Genomic DNA, 13,204 nt, shown 5'->3' with positions numbered 1-13,204 from the left:
CAAAATATGGTAAAAATGCAGTAAAACCAGCCCCTCTCTCTCCGAAAGAGAAATAAAAAAGGACTAAAAAGCAGCAGCATGTGGTTACCCTTGTCCTTTTGAGGCAACTTTCTCAGAAAGGCCATTCGAGTTCCTGGCCAGATTTTGAAATCAGGAAGTCTAAGCAATATTTGAGCGGGCAGATGAAAAATGGGTTGTGAAAGAATTAACACATTGTCCTTAACAGTGAGGTTTAGTGTTCAAATAAGTTGTTTCCAGTGTTGGGATCTTAAAAGTGATGAAGTGCTTTAAGTGTGAAATACAGTCCTGTTTGTGTTTGCACAATCATTGTGGACGTCCCAAATAGTCTGAATTTGGGTACAGACTGACAAGTGATACTCTGTTCTAGTAAAGCTTTCTAAACGAAGGAAAATTCCCTAAAAACAAGACCACCATTGTCTCATACAGAAAACTGGCAGTGCCATGCAGACACAGCAAAAATCCCACATAAAAAGAAACACCAACCAACCAACCAACCAACCGACCAACAACAATTTGTTGTTGTTTGTTTGTTTGTTTGTTTGGGGGTTTAATTTTGTAGCTATAATGTTCGAATTAAGAGTAAGTATGGCAAGCTTTTTTTCCCCTAAGTGATTGCAGGAAATGGGCATTCGTGTGTGAATTATTTAAAAATATATATATATTACTATTTATTCTGTCTATTTTGGCCTTGACATTTTTCATTTTCACAAGGAAATTTTAAAAAAATTTATTTTGTATCTCTCCTATTTTTATACCAAAGAGGTCCAGTTATATTTTCTCATACATTCATTGTATTTTTCACTATGTGATGCAGTAAGAGACATTTAAATGAGATTAAAAGTTACTCAGTCAAACAGGAATCACGTGTAAATATAGATTTTAATAAATGCAGCCAGAATAAATTTGTTCTTTAGTTAAGGCAATCAGCTTTATCTAAGAGACACTTGATAATTTACTATGCAAAAGAATGCAAGTGAAGCTTAATTTCTGACTTCAGATAATGTATATTTTCGTTCCAGCTAATATTTTTGCTATATTACTATTGCACAGTTTACAACCATTATGTTAAAAACTGTTTTCAGTAGTTTTCTAAATAACAGTAACTATTCCTTGGAGTGAGCCTGCTTCATTTTGTTGGCAGAAGAATCCTACAGTTAATATGCTTAAACATGAAGGTTTTCAGTTGAAGTCTCATTTAGAGAATAAACTTGCTTTCAGAGAAATGGTTTTGGTTTGAAATTGCTTACTGAACCTGGATTAGAAACCTACTGGGCCATTAAGAACTGTTTATTGCAATTCTGCCAGTGATAATTGGTATACACTTGAGAGGTTATTTCAGAAATATTTATGGGACCACCACAGGACAACTAATAAATGGGACAAATAGGAAATCCAGTCAGGACCATGACCATCAAAATGATATTACCTGTGCACTGCTGCAAGTTAGGTTTCCAGTGTTTGAAATTTGCCTATATCTACATAAAACATCTTTATCTCACAACATAAAACTGAGAAAATAATTCTCTAGGCTTTCATTTTAATGAGAATAACAGAATCATCAGGGTTGGACAAGACCTTCAAGATCATCTAGTCCAACTATCACCCCAGCTCCACAATAATCCCCCTAAACTGTATCCCCAAGTGCCACATCCAGAGACACTTTCAGAGACAGTGACTCTTCCAGAGGAGAAAAACACCTTTCCTTCTCTGATTCCTGTCTCCAACATGCTCTTTAGCTGAAGGCAGAGAACGGGGCAGGGGTTTGGGAGGAAGCCATTCAAAAGGCGATGGGAAGTGAGTGTTAGCTATGACAAGACTCAGGAGAATGGTGGAAAACAACACGATAACCAAAAATGGGATCATTTCACTCTTCTCCAGCAAGGGCCAGGAAAAATTTCATCAGGTGTAAGTTATGGTTCTGAAGTCTCCTCAGGACGCACACTTAGCAGTAAAAATTGCTTAAGCTTAAGGGAAAATATAAGTATCTGATGAAGTAAAATTTCAATATGAATAATATTGTCTGCACTCTGTAAAATCTGAGTATATCCAAGGGGAATCTGGGGCTTTCTATAAGAATGATGTCTCAAGTAGCTCTAAGTGACAGCCAGGGGTAGTCCTACAGTTTGTGCTTGCTTGTTGGTGTTACTTAAGTAGTCCCGGGGAGTTCAGTTGTACTGTCTGGCCTTGGCAGAACAGGTTGACTTTACAGAGGAACTCTCTCCAAACAATGAACCCCTCTGGAGGTTCTGAATTTCTGCCTCTGGAGGCACTGAATTTAGTATTTCAGGATATTAAAATACCTTTAATTTAATAAAATATATTTTTAAAAAATCCCACTGGTATATTAACTCTAGTTAATATCCCAAGACTTACAGTTCAGAATTGGTGACCATTGGAGTCCCCTGCATTGTTATTAACCAGTTGGTTATTAACAGTTGGTGCCTGTGATATTACGAATTGCTGGCATTATTATGAGTCCTGATATTTAAGCTAATTCATCTGGACACACATAACTGTGTGCTTTCTCAACACCATATGAAAACAGGTATCACAGTAGTCCTCAGATAAGTCAAGTCTATGGAATTAAATTCAGGTTATAGCTAGCCTCTTTTTTTAGTTAATGATCTACAGATACTTCTTCAAACATTAAATTTTACTCTAAATCCTTTTACCTTTATTTTGCATGGTTGCTTAATAATATTTGCATATTCAATATCTATCCTGCATTTTTTGTCCTCCTATTTTTGATTTTACCTGAAAATGTTTGTGGCTGACGAATAAAATTATCTCAGAAGTGTTCTTGTTCCAATGGCATTTAGAGACCAAAAAATGAACTAAACTTCCATTGACTAGGCAAAAAAAATTCTTACAGTCATTTTCACACTGTTTCTGTCCATCTCTTATTTCTTCTGATGTAATAAGATGGAGATTTTCATTTTTTTAGATATAAATATTAAAAGATGACAATTCTGATGCCAGTACCTATCTTTCATCGAATGTAACTCACTTTAAATTGACAAAATCAATATTCACGAAATACAACCTTAACACACTGCACAGTGCTGGCCATGAACTCCCCTAAATTTGTTTTGCTCTGGAACACTTAGAACATTTCTGGTCAAAGTTAATCTTTTTCTGTCCGGCAGCCAGATCTGACAGCCCATGGCTGCCTGGGGAACTCCCATGTGTCCCTACCACACCTGTGCTTAAGACTAGTATTATTGTTACTTTGTTATTATACCGTTTTTAATGGGTTTCGTGAAAGGTTGCAAAAACAAGTCCTAAAAAGCTGCCAACTCAAGAAGGTTGAGAAACATTGTGATAAATGGCTTTAGCAGGGTCTATGGAGGTGGGTGGGGTAATTCAGCTCCTGTTTCCTCTCCTGATTAGCTCTTTGCTTCTGTGGAAGAAAACACCCGTAAGACTCATAGTAAGGTGGCGTTTTTTATAGGCTGTTAAGCAACCCCTTTATGCATAGATGTGTGTGTATATATAAATGGGTGTGTATGTGTATATACTACATAGACTTTTGTGTATATATATGCACACCCCATATGCTTTCTCTTTCTCTTTCTCTCTAGTATTGTATTTGATCAAAACATCCTAGCCTGTCCAGTGAAAATACATCTACTGTTTGCATGAGAGGAAGAAAATTCTTGTCTGGCAGCTGTCACCATGATACATGGAGCTGAGCAAATTACCTGCTGCAGCCAAGAAGGTGGTGATGAACCTGTGTGTTGTCTGTCACATCAAAAAGTATAACCTGAAAGAGAAGGCAGACTGAGTTCTGCATGCTAACAAAAAACATCTCTGCCTCTCAAACTGACACCGAAAAACTGATGACAATCCAAGTTTAAAAGCTGTTGTTAGTGTGCTCAGGCACTTTGGGGATTGTTTTGATTAGGCTATATAAATTTGTTCATATTTTTTCAGTGATAGAATCGTTCTTAATAAAGGAGCGAGAGATTTGGGATTAGCCTCTGAATATTATTGAACTAAATCAATAAAAGTTTTGTTTCTTTGGACCTCAGTAAGGCAGGGATTTCACCCTCGACCACAGAAAAAGTTTCTCATTGTGTATTAATATGTGATACTTCGAATTGGAACTTAAAACCCCCTGTAAAGGAACAGCCTGCCAACAAAGAGTACAGCTCTGGGCAAATTAAGTTGAGCACTTGCATTCTGGGAATTTTTGCAAAATGTTTATCTTTAGAAACAGCTTTAAAAAAATACCCAAGGCTATCAACTGTGCTGGGCTCAGCAATAAGAAGGACACAGATACATACAAACTGACTTTAGTTCTCCAAACAGGAGAAGGAGGAAAAAACCCACGTTGAATCTTTGATCTCCACAATAGTGCAACAAGCTTCCTTTCTGTATTGTATGTGAATTTATAAATAAGACTCATTATTTACCAGGGGAAGTTGATGCAATTCTCCGAGCAATGGGTCCTGAGATAAGAGTTTTGGCTACTGTATCTTCTGCTGGGCTGCTTACCTTGCCACTTTTGCAGCACGGCTGTTAAATTACTCCAGCGTTAAGCCCTTGGAACAGTTGATTTTCTGAAGGCTTATGGAAAACACAGACTACAGTATTTCCAAGGATTTCTAGGACAAATGCATTTGTATGTGGCAGAGGTATGTGCTTGAAAGAGTTGTAAATGTTTAAACAGAAAGTGGCTTTAATTTAGAGGAAGATAGAAAACTTCACACTTTAAATGTATTACTTTAAATACAAAGAAAAGCCGCTTGCACCTCCTGGGTACCTGCTGATTCTCAAGCAGTTTCCCAGAAGGCTTCCGGCTGTTGAACCTGTATCCTCTAGTCTTCAGGAAGAGGTTACAGAGCAGAGAGTGACTTCAGCTGACACAGCAGCCATCTGGGATCCCCACAGGATGGGAGGGACAGAATATACCTTCTCCTGGTTCCTGCGTGACAGCCTGCCCTGGATGAAGAGAGAAGCTTGGCCTCAATTCCCACGTATAGCACACTGAAAATGTTACATCCCTAAATCATTAAGGCACTCTGGTACCTGGGAAAAAAACAGCAACAAAAGCCTTGGCAAATGCAAAACAGATAGAACCCAAAGGCTTTGAAGTGTCAACACAAACAAGTATACATGTATATGTGTGTGTCCACACGTGTGTATATTTAATATACATACAAATATGTATATATATAGTGAAAAAAATGTTAACTCTCCAGCGTTAGTTTTGCAACCAATGCATGATTTTTGTGCCTGTGGCTGGCAGATTGCACAACTCCCTGCAGTAGATGAAACTAATATTGAAGTGGCTTTTTAAAATGAGCTGAAGAGGGCCACAGGCTGCTGGTCTGGAGGGAACAAGCATCGGAGCCGCTGGTGTGGAGCCAGGCAGGAATGAGCAGTGAGGCTGCTGACTGGGCCAGGCCAGTGGCATGTGAGGCCCTGCATCAAGGCAGAATATTGCACCCACATCCAGTTTTCTAAATGGTATTAAAAATTCACTGCAATGTTTTTAATTGAATTTTAAAAGAGGGAAAGCACTGTACTTCTGGGAAAATAATTCGGGTAAATTTGTACTTAAGGAAAATAATTTGGGTAAATTTGGACAACTATTTGCAACAAATAATTCCAACACTGGGATATATAGAATAGATGATAAATTTCTTACATGAGTACAGACACCAAAGAAATTATTTTATTTAATGTCGCACTCATTTTCTCTTGTATTTGGTGCTACTGCTATCCTCACACCTCTCATCTTATTCTACAAAAAAAAATGTAATTACTCAAAACATTTAGGCCTAAACCAGAAGTGATAAATGAAGAAATCAGCTTGATGCATCTAGCAAAAGATGAGCTCATGTATTTTGGCTTTAGGAGCTGCTATCACTGTATATCTACTTTCAACTAAATTGACTTCTTCTCTTATTAAACCTGTTCAACTAGTCTTGTTTATTATTTTTTAAAATATAGTAATTTAAATATTAATTAACTCTTTGAACCTCAATGTCTATATTTCTAATAACATTTTAAAATATATACACATACCTAATTTTTCCACTGCGGTTTATGAAGACAGAGGGTTTAAACTGATTCAGATTTCTAAAAACTAAACTAGCATATATACATCAAGTTGTTTTCAGAAGTATAAATAATAAGTATTAGAGCAGAGCTTCAGTGTATATGTGATCCTTCCGTAGCATTGTTCATTGCTTAACATTTGAAATTCTTGTTTCAAACAATATCCACATAAAGTTAATTTTGTTAGAAGCAATTTTACTACATGAATCAAAATGCTTCAAGGCAGAATTTGCATATACAAGACTACACCTCCCTCATCTCCACAAATCTCTCTTACCTTCCTTCCCTAGATTTAAAGTCTATCTATGTATACTCTGGCCACAGCTTTAAATGTGGACTATTTATAAGACAGCAAGAAATTTGCCTCCAAATTCTTGATTAAGCAGTGAGCAGCTGACAGCTGGAACAGAAGAGCTGAAAGACACTGTTAATGTGGAAAGTTTCACTGAGCCAGTACCTGGACACAGATAAGCAGCAAAGATAGTTACATACTTCAGAGTCTTCTCTTTGTCTCTCTCCCCAGTTTCTCTCCAGTTCTCCCATTTCCCAGGCATGAGAATCTCAATCCAAAACATGAGTTATGGGAAGCAGAGGCTAATGACAGACTTCTTATTTAATTAAAGGAAAAAAGATAATTAGGATGATTTCTAGCCTAAACTATATTAAAAACCAAATTCATAATGAATTCTGGCACTAGGCAGACTGACAGTTTTCAGACACTTCTGTGCTTAATTTGAACTGCAGAACCATCCCTAGTATTATTGCAATAGTCTTCTATTCTTGCCATGGACACCTCTGCAGTTTTTGAGTTTCAGAAGGCAGTCACAGGCATTCCCCAGCAATAAACAGGTCAGTGTTCTGAAAAAAAGTGACTTGGATATTTAAAAAAAAAAAAGAAAGTATTTCTGTAGGGACCAATTCCCACACACTGTTTGTTTGTTCAGCACACAAAAGGAAACAGCACTTTGTTCTCCAAGAAAGCCAGCACTGCCACAGACATCCTTACATCAGCTCAAGGTCCCAATAGGGCAATTGAGATGGCTCACAGATATTTTTTCCAGCCTGTGCAGAGCTGACCAGTCCCAGAGAGCTTTGATGAGGTTTTTGAGGTTTTTAAGGTTTTTAGGGTTGAGACCGCTGTGCACACAACACATCTGGAATTTCCATGAGCAGTAGGTGGCAGGATTCTGGTTTCAAATTCAATGTTGTTAAATACAGTGTTAAATACAAAAAGCAAAGACTCGGGTACCTGACATTGAACTGCATGAAATTGCTTCTCCTTGGCAGGCAGGATGGTCTTGCTGCTGGAGCAAGCCCTTATTTTGCTGGCCAGAAATGCACCTCAGCGATAACCTGACCTGAAGCACATTCCCGTGCACAAAAACAAAGACACTTCCTGCTCCTAAATGTTTTGCATTTATGCCAACAGGCAACATGACTCATCCCATTTACTTTTAAAGTTTGCTTTCCCTTCACAATGGCTCTCTGGCTGACCTGGTCTAGGTGGATCTCTCCTGCTACGATGGGCCAGACCCATGGTAGTGCCCAAGCCCATGTGCTGGATCACTCACAGATCTTAGCAGTGCAGGAAACTGTGCTGTACTGGACTTATTTATCCTTTTTCTTACTTTGCTTCTTGAAGATGAAGCTGCTGTAGTGTGGCTCAGAGGTTATTCCTGTAAAGCATCAGCATTACTTGTCTTCCACACCCCTGATGAAGGCACAGGGCACGTGGCAGGAGGACCTCACGGTGCAAAGGCAATTGGGCAATGGCAGCCTGAAAACCACAGCGCAATCTTTTTCTTACTTCTCTATTCCTTTCCTCTCTACTGTATATAAGAACATTTCTCAGTGCACATTTCCCCCAGTTACATCCTCTGCCGACATTGCACAGGCCTTTTGTTGAAGCCGTGGTGGCGCAGGGCAGGCACTGCAAAGTCATTTCCTGCACTAGCGAGTTCAGGCTCTGAGGTGGTGCAGCAACCACTCCATGTTTGCCTGCCACTTCAGCACTGAGATACCATGAGAGCTTTTACCTGAAAAAGGCAGAAAAAGGTAAAATCCAGATGGAATTGCAGAGCCAATGGCAAAACACCCCCCCATGGCTGCTTTTGCAGGCTGAAGCAGACAGGTTCTAGGCAAGGCTAAACAGAAATCAGGAGATCATCACTGCATCCTCAAGCCTTGCTTCAAAGCTGGAGTTTTAAAGCATTTTCAAATTTGAAGGAGATTTTTTTATTGTGCAAACAAAAGAGCATAAGTCAGCATCACTTGACATGAAAATATATTTTTCAGTAGTCCCAGTGGCTTACATAGGCGTGGAGCAGGGTGGGGCTGCAAAACACCCAGAAACACCATAACATTCAGGCCACTAAAGCTGGTTTTGAAACAGCTATTGAAACATCCTCCTTTGCAGTTCCACCTTTCCCCTGCAGCCCTCACTTTAAAAAGGTCTGTTCATAAATGCACAAAATCTGTGGAGGCTTCTCCTATTACTTCAAAGGAAAACCTCAGGGAAAGGCCTTTCTCTACATGCTTTCTTACCTACATATTTACATTTCAGTAAAGGAACTGTATAGGTCACCCTAACCGTAGACTTTGCTGGTGACACTTCTCTACTGTTCCCTTGAAACCAAGTTTTGCTTTCAAGTTCAAAATGAGAGGTTTTTCTCTTCCTGCACACAGCTGCCAACCGCTTCTTGAGCCTTCTGAGGCACAGCATGTTTCCTTCGCTGGGAGAGGGGAATTTCCTCTTTTCAAAGCACCGAGTCCCTCCCCACACCCCCGTCGATCCCTGGTTACTGTGTACAGCCTCTCAGAAGACTGATAAAAATGCAAAATACAAACTTGTTTGGCCCCTTTGTATTTATTCAGTTGCTTTGCTCATTAACTGTACGTGTCTGAACCTTCCTTTCCTTGCAGGGGCATGGATAAGGAGTTAACATCAGCACTTAACAGCAAAAGGGAGCTCAGTTTCTGCTTTGCTTCCCTCCTGACTCCCCAGTTGCCCATAAGTCAGCACCAGAGATTTCCAGTGTCTTCCCTTTGCAAAATGAGAGCCCTGCTAGTCTTTAGTGACTTATGCCTACTTATGTCTTCTTTCTTTTGCCTTATTTTTACTAGGACAGTAGAGCTGGCACATGTGCCACGCTGCGCTGTTTTGGCTTTGCCATACAGCTTTTCATGGGCATGCGAACAGACAAGGTCAAGGCTCCCAAGGGGCCTGGGAGGAGCTGAGTCATACACTGGAGAGAAGTCATCTGTAACTCGATAGTTAATAAATGATGCTAAGCAAATCAGAGATTACATGCAAGAAACTGTTTAGAAATACGTAAGAAATTTGTAAGTGCAAATTTATATCATTACATAGGCTATATATTGCAAATAATTCACAATATATGACTAATATAGAATTCATAAATGTACCAATTATGTAGAATCATACAATTTATAATTTTCTAATATAAACCCCTCATACATATGCAATATAAACACTTCTGAAATTTTATAATAAAAAATGTATTTGGTAAAGCCAGCTAGGAGCTTTCCCTGCAATTCCTGAAAGTACTTTTCACTCGAGATCTACGCAACCCAGTTAAAACCTAGTTTATAATTTCAGCACATTCAACGTGTAAAAAGTTTGCCTATAAGCAAGCGTTTCCAGAAGCAATGTGTCTGGGCCTTATTGTTTTGCTCCTCAGACAGGAAAAGTATTGTATCACAGGCATCCTGAGCAGCTGCTCCAGGGAGGGTGAGTCTGAGATACAGTCTTTCTGCAGTGCTGCCTGTCACAGCAATTTCTGCTAAGCTGCTGCAAATTGCCCAGTTCAAGAACACATCACAGTGCAAATGTAAAACGAAGCACAAAAACAAAGAAAAAAAAAGGAGGGAAGGAGGGAAATTAAGGAAAAAAAGAAAGAAAGAAGAATGAAAATAATAAAGAAAAAGAAGAAAGAAAAAGAAAGAAAAAAGAATAAATAAACAAAAAGAAAGGGAAAGAAGAAAGAAAACAGAAAAAAAATAGCACTTCAAGCTTCTAACTTTAAAGCAGTTTTCCTTATTACTTCTTTGCATGTTTCTTCCCACATCTCTTTATCCCATTCCAAAGTAGCCAAACTTGCCTAACATCCACAATAGCAGAGGAGCAGAGCTGAGCTTTGATGTTGTGCTGTGGATCTGCATAGCTTCATGTGAGGAGAAAAACAAGCCCTCAGCCATTCCTGCTCCCTAAATTTCATGCTCAGGGTGTGAGTGCTGGACTGCACAGCACAGCAGGAGACACTAGAAGGGAAGAAGCAACGCTGTGCCCTTCCCAGAGTAGCATTTCTGCAGCGACACCACAAGCATACATAAAATATCAAGGGGCTTGGATGTGGGACCATCCATTTGGGGCCTGGAAGCCCCACAAGTTAGATCATTTTTGTTGATGCAGGCTGTTACCTCTCAGTAGAAACACCTTTTAGAGTTGTTCTCAAAGATACCACTGACAGCAAGGTCATGGTGAGCTGCCTCTGGGCTTCATCTTGTGGTCTCAGGGATTGGTTTCCTGCAGGATCTTACAGATGGAAGAAAATAGGGCAAGGCAGAGAGAAGAAACTACAGTGAATTAGACATGTTTTGCACAACACACAGCTAGTTTATTCACAGCTGTCTACCTTGCAGTCTAGTCTATGCAGTCTAATCTAGGGTGTATTTGCTCTCTGGTATATATGATACAGAACAAAATAATTTTAAAATATTAGGGGTAAAATTAACAAATACACAGATCATTAAAGAAGAATCTGGTTTTGGTAATGAGAATAAGACCTCCACCTAAACTAATGGAAGCTGGAATCCTTCCTATCATGCTGGCAAGGAACATGGAGGCATTAACAATATCTGATAGGATATTAAGGCTGTGGGCTATCCCATGCCTCCCTGGTATTACTACAATTTCATGTTCCTTTAGAGCACATATTTCAACTGCTGTAGCTTGTGTGTGATTGTTACTGAGCTGATACCAACAGCCCCCTCACCTGTCTACTTTATGTGCCTACACTGGAGTCCTGCCTTGGGGGACTGGCTCCGTGTGGACATCAGCTACTGCAGGCTGGCGACTTATTTTAGGGATGAACACCCCACACAAAGTTCACAGTGTGAAAAAGAAAGGCATACAGACGTTACTATCCTGGTTTCTTCCCTTTCCCTCATTCAAAGTTGCACCTGTCAGCTGTCCCCTTACATCCTTCTCCACATAAATCCTCTGGCAGGCGATGGATGGTGCAGAGCACTTGCACGTGTGGCCGTCCCGTCAGCGTGAGCACATCACTGTGCTCCTTCCCAAAAGGAGGTCAGCTGAGCAATGGCAGCTGAGTCCCATCCATGTTTTCCAGCCCAACCAAACCTGAGGACTCTGAAGGATCAGGTCATTACAGGGCTTTCGCTAGACCAAAGGGAGTAGTTTGCAAGCCCAAACTGATGGCTCTGAACTGGAGACTCACTGGGATTAGGGGAGGATGGTGGGACCCAGCTGGGCAGGCATCTTCCCGCTGCCACAGCCAGCTCTTCCTCTCCTGTGCTTTCTAAGGCCCCTCTGAAAAGCTTTCAGGGAGGCAGAAGAAAGAAGAACAACTCTTACACCACAGTTTACTTGTCCCGACATCTTGACAACCCCAGGAATTGTTCTGACTTAAAAAAAAAAAATAGGCTTTGTTTCACTAGCTTGATAAATTATTTTTTTCAGGAAACAAAGTTTCCTCTAAATTTTATCTGTTGAAATTGTAGCAGCAAATTCCATCTGCAACAGCTTCAGTGGCTGTTCCAACTCTCCATTCAAAGAGCTCTCATTTCTAAAGCTTGCAGAGAGATGTTTACCACTGGATGAAACCACACAATTCGGTGACTGTAGAACCAGAATTAGGTGACTGCATGACATGATTTCTGAACCTGAGTCTACTGTCCTCTCAATATATGTGTTTCTTTTATCTCGTCTTTGAGGAGGCCATTTGAAAGCCATCTCAAGTGGGGACAGGGGAATGATACTTGGAAAACCTATTTTTCCACATTCTACCTGAAAATTAGGATTTATTTGTTGTGTACATCTAACAGGCTGATTACAGTGCCAGCATGAGTTGAGAAAGGCTGCCCTGTGCCAGTGTAACCAACATATTGTTAACTAAGGGATATTTCACAGAACCACAGAATATTCTGAGTTGGAATGGACCCGCAAGTGAACAGCCCATGTGGAGATCAAACTTGGTGTTATCAGCACTGTGCTCTAACCAGCTGAGCTAATCTCAGGGTTCTTCTCAGTATTAAAACAGCCACACAGTTGGTTCTTTTGAAATACCTGTCTGGGAATGAGGGATGGGCTCCAAGTGGTTTTGTGTCCAACTCCAATGCTCCACAATAGCCTTCAGGTCTCATGAAGCAGTAGGTTGGCAGAGGGGTGTGCAAGTGAGCCCTCTTCATTCTTGGGTTCCCTCCCCTCATTAAAAAACCAGCTGAAGCAGCATTTCACATGTGTGTGCATGCAGCCAGCTTGTAAAGATCAAGGCTGTGGGCAGGGTTTTGCATCATTAGCAGCCCTCTCTGTCAGAGTACCACACAGTACTGAGAGAGTTCAAGGTAAATTATGCTTTTCTCAGCAAAGATCCTAGGCAGCTCGCCTCCACAGCAACCTCACATACAAAACCAGAAAGGACAACACATTCAGAGCACAACAGACCATTTACCAGTCCCTGTCTTGCACATTAGAGCATGAACTGTGAACCTGTGGTTTCTGGCTTGAGGTGCTGCAATTAGACCAGGGGAGAGCAAAGCAATCAGTGTTGCTCTAACATCTCACAGTAGGTAATAATACACCTAGTGTATTAAACACATCACAATTACCATGCTAATTATCTGTGAGAAAAACAGCCTGTGAGGTGCCCAGCCCTGTCTTTTCCTGGGAAGCGGGGAAAGTACTTTCCTGACTCAAGGTGTCTCACAGTATTCAACTTTTTTTCCTGTTTTCAACAGAAGTGCAAACCACTGCTTTGCTGAGGTAGGACTGAGCAAAAGGCTTACATTTCTTCATTCTTCTCTGTGTTTTCCTTAGAGTCACTGGAGAATCACTGAGGGCTCATTGGCTGAGAAT

At 40.3% G+C, this 13,204-nt stretch overlaps 1 long non-coding RNA gene across 1 annotated transcript; it reads right to left on the bottom strand.

Annotated features, from left to right (window-relative positions):
• Positions 1 to 643: 643 nt before the first annotated feature.
• On the bottom strand, positions 644 to 12,951 carry LOC108496322. The gene is made up of 4 exons (XR_001874418.1): positions 12,416 to 12,951; positions 10,544 to 10,642; positions 6,580 to 8,123; positions 644 to 4,965 (listed from the first exon to the last, which is right to left on the bottom strand). It is a non-coding gene; the product is annotated as an uncharacterized LOC108496322 (long non-coding RNA).
• Between the last annotated feature and the right edge of the window lie 253 nt (positions 12,952 to 13,204).

Source organism: Lepidothrix coronata, unplaced genomic scaffold (assembly GCF_001604755.1).
Source record: "Lepidothrix coronata isolate B3197 unplaced genomic scaffold, Lepidothrix_coronata-1.0 Scaffold38, whole genome shotgun sequence".
Lineage (NCBI taxonomy): Eukaryota > Metazoa > Chordata > Aves > Passeriformes > Pipridae > Lepidothrix > Lepidothrix coronata.
Note: the sequence above shows the minus strand (reverse complement) of the source record. Positions and strands in the feature narration are given on the sequence as shown.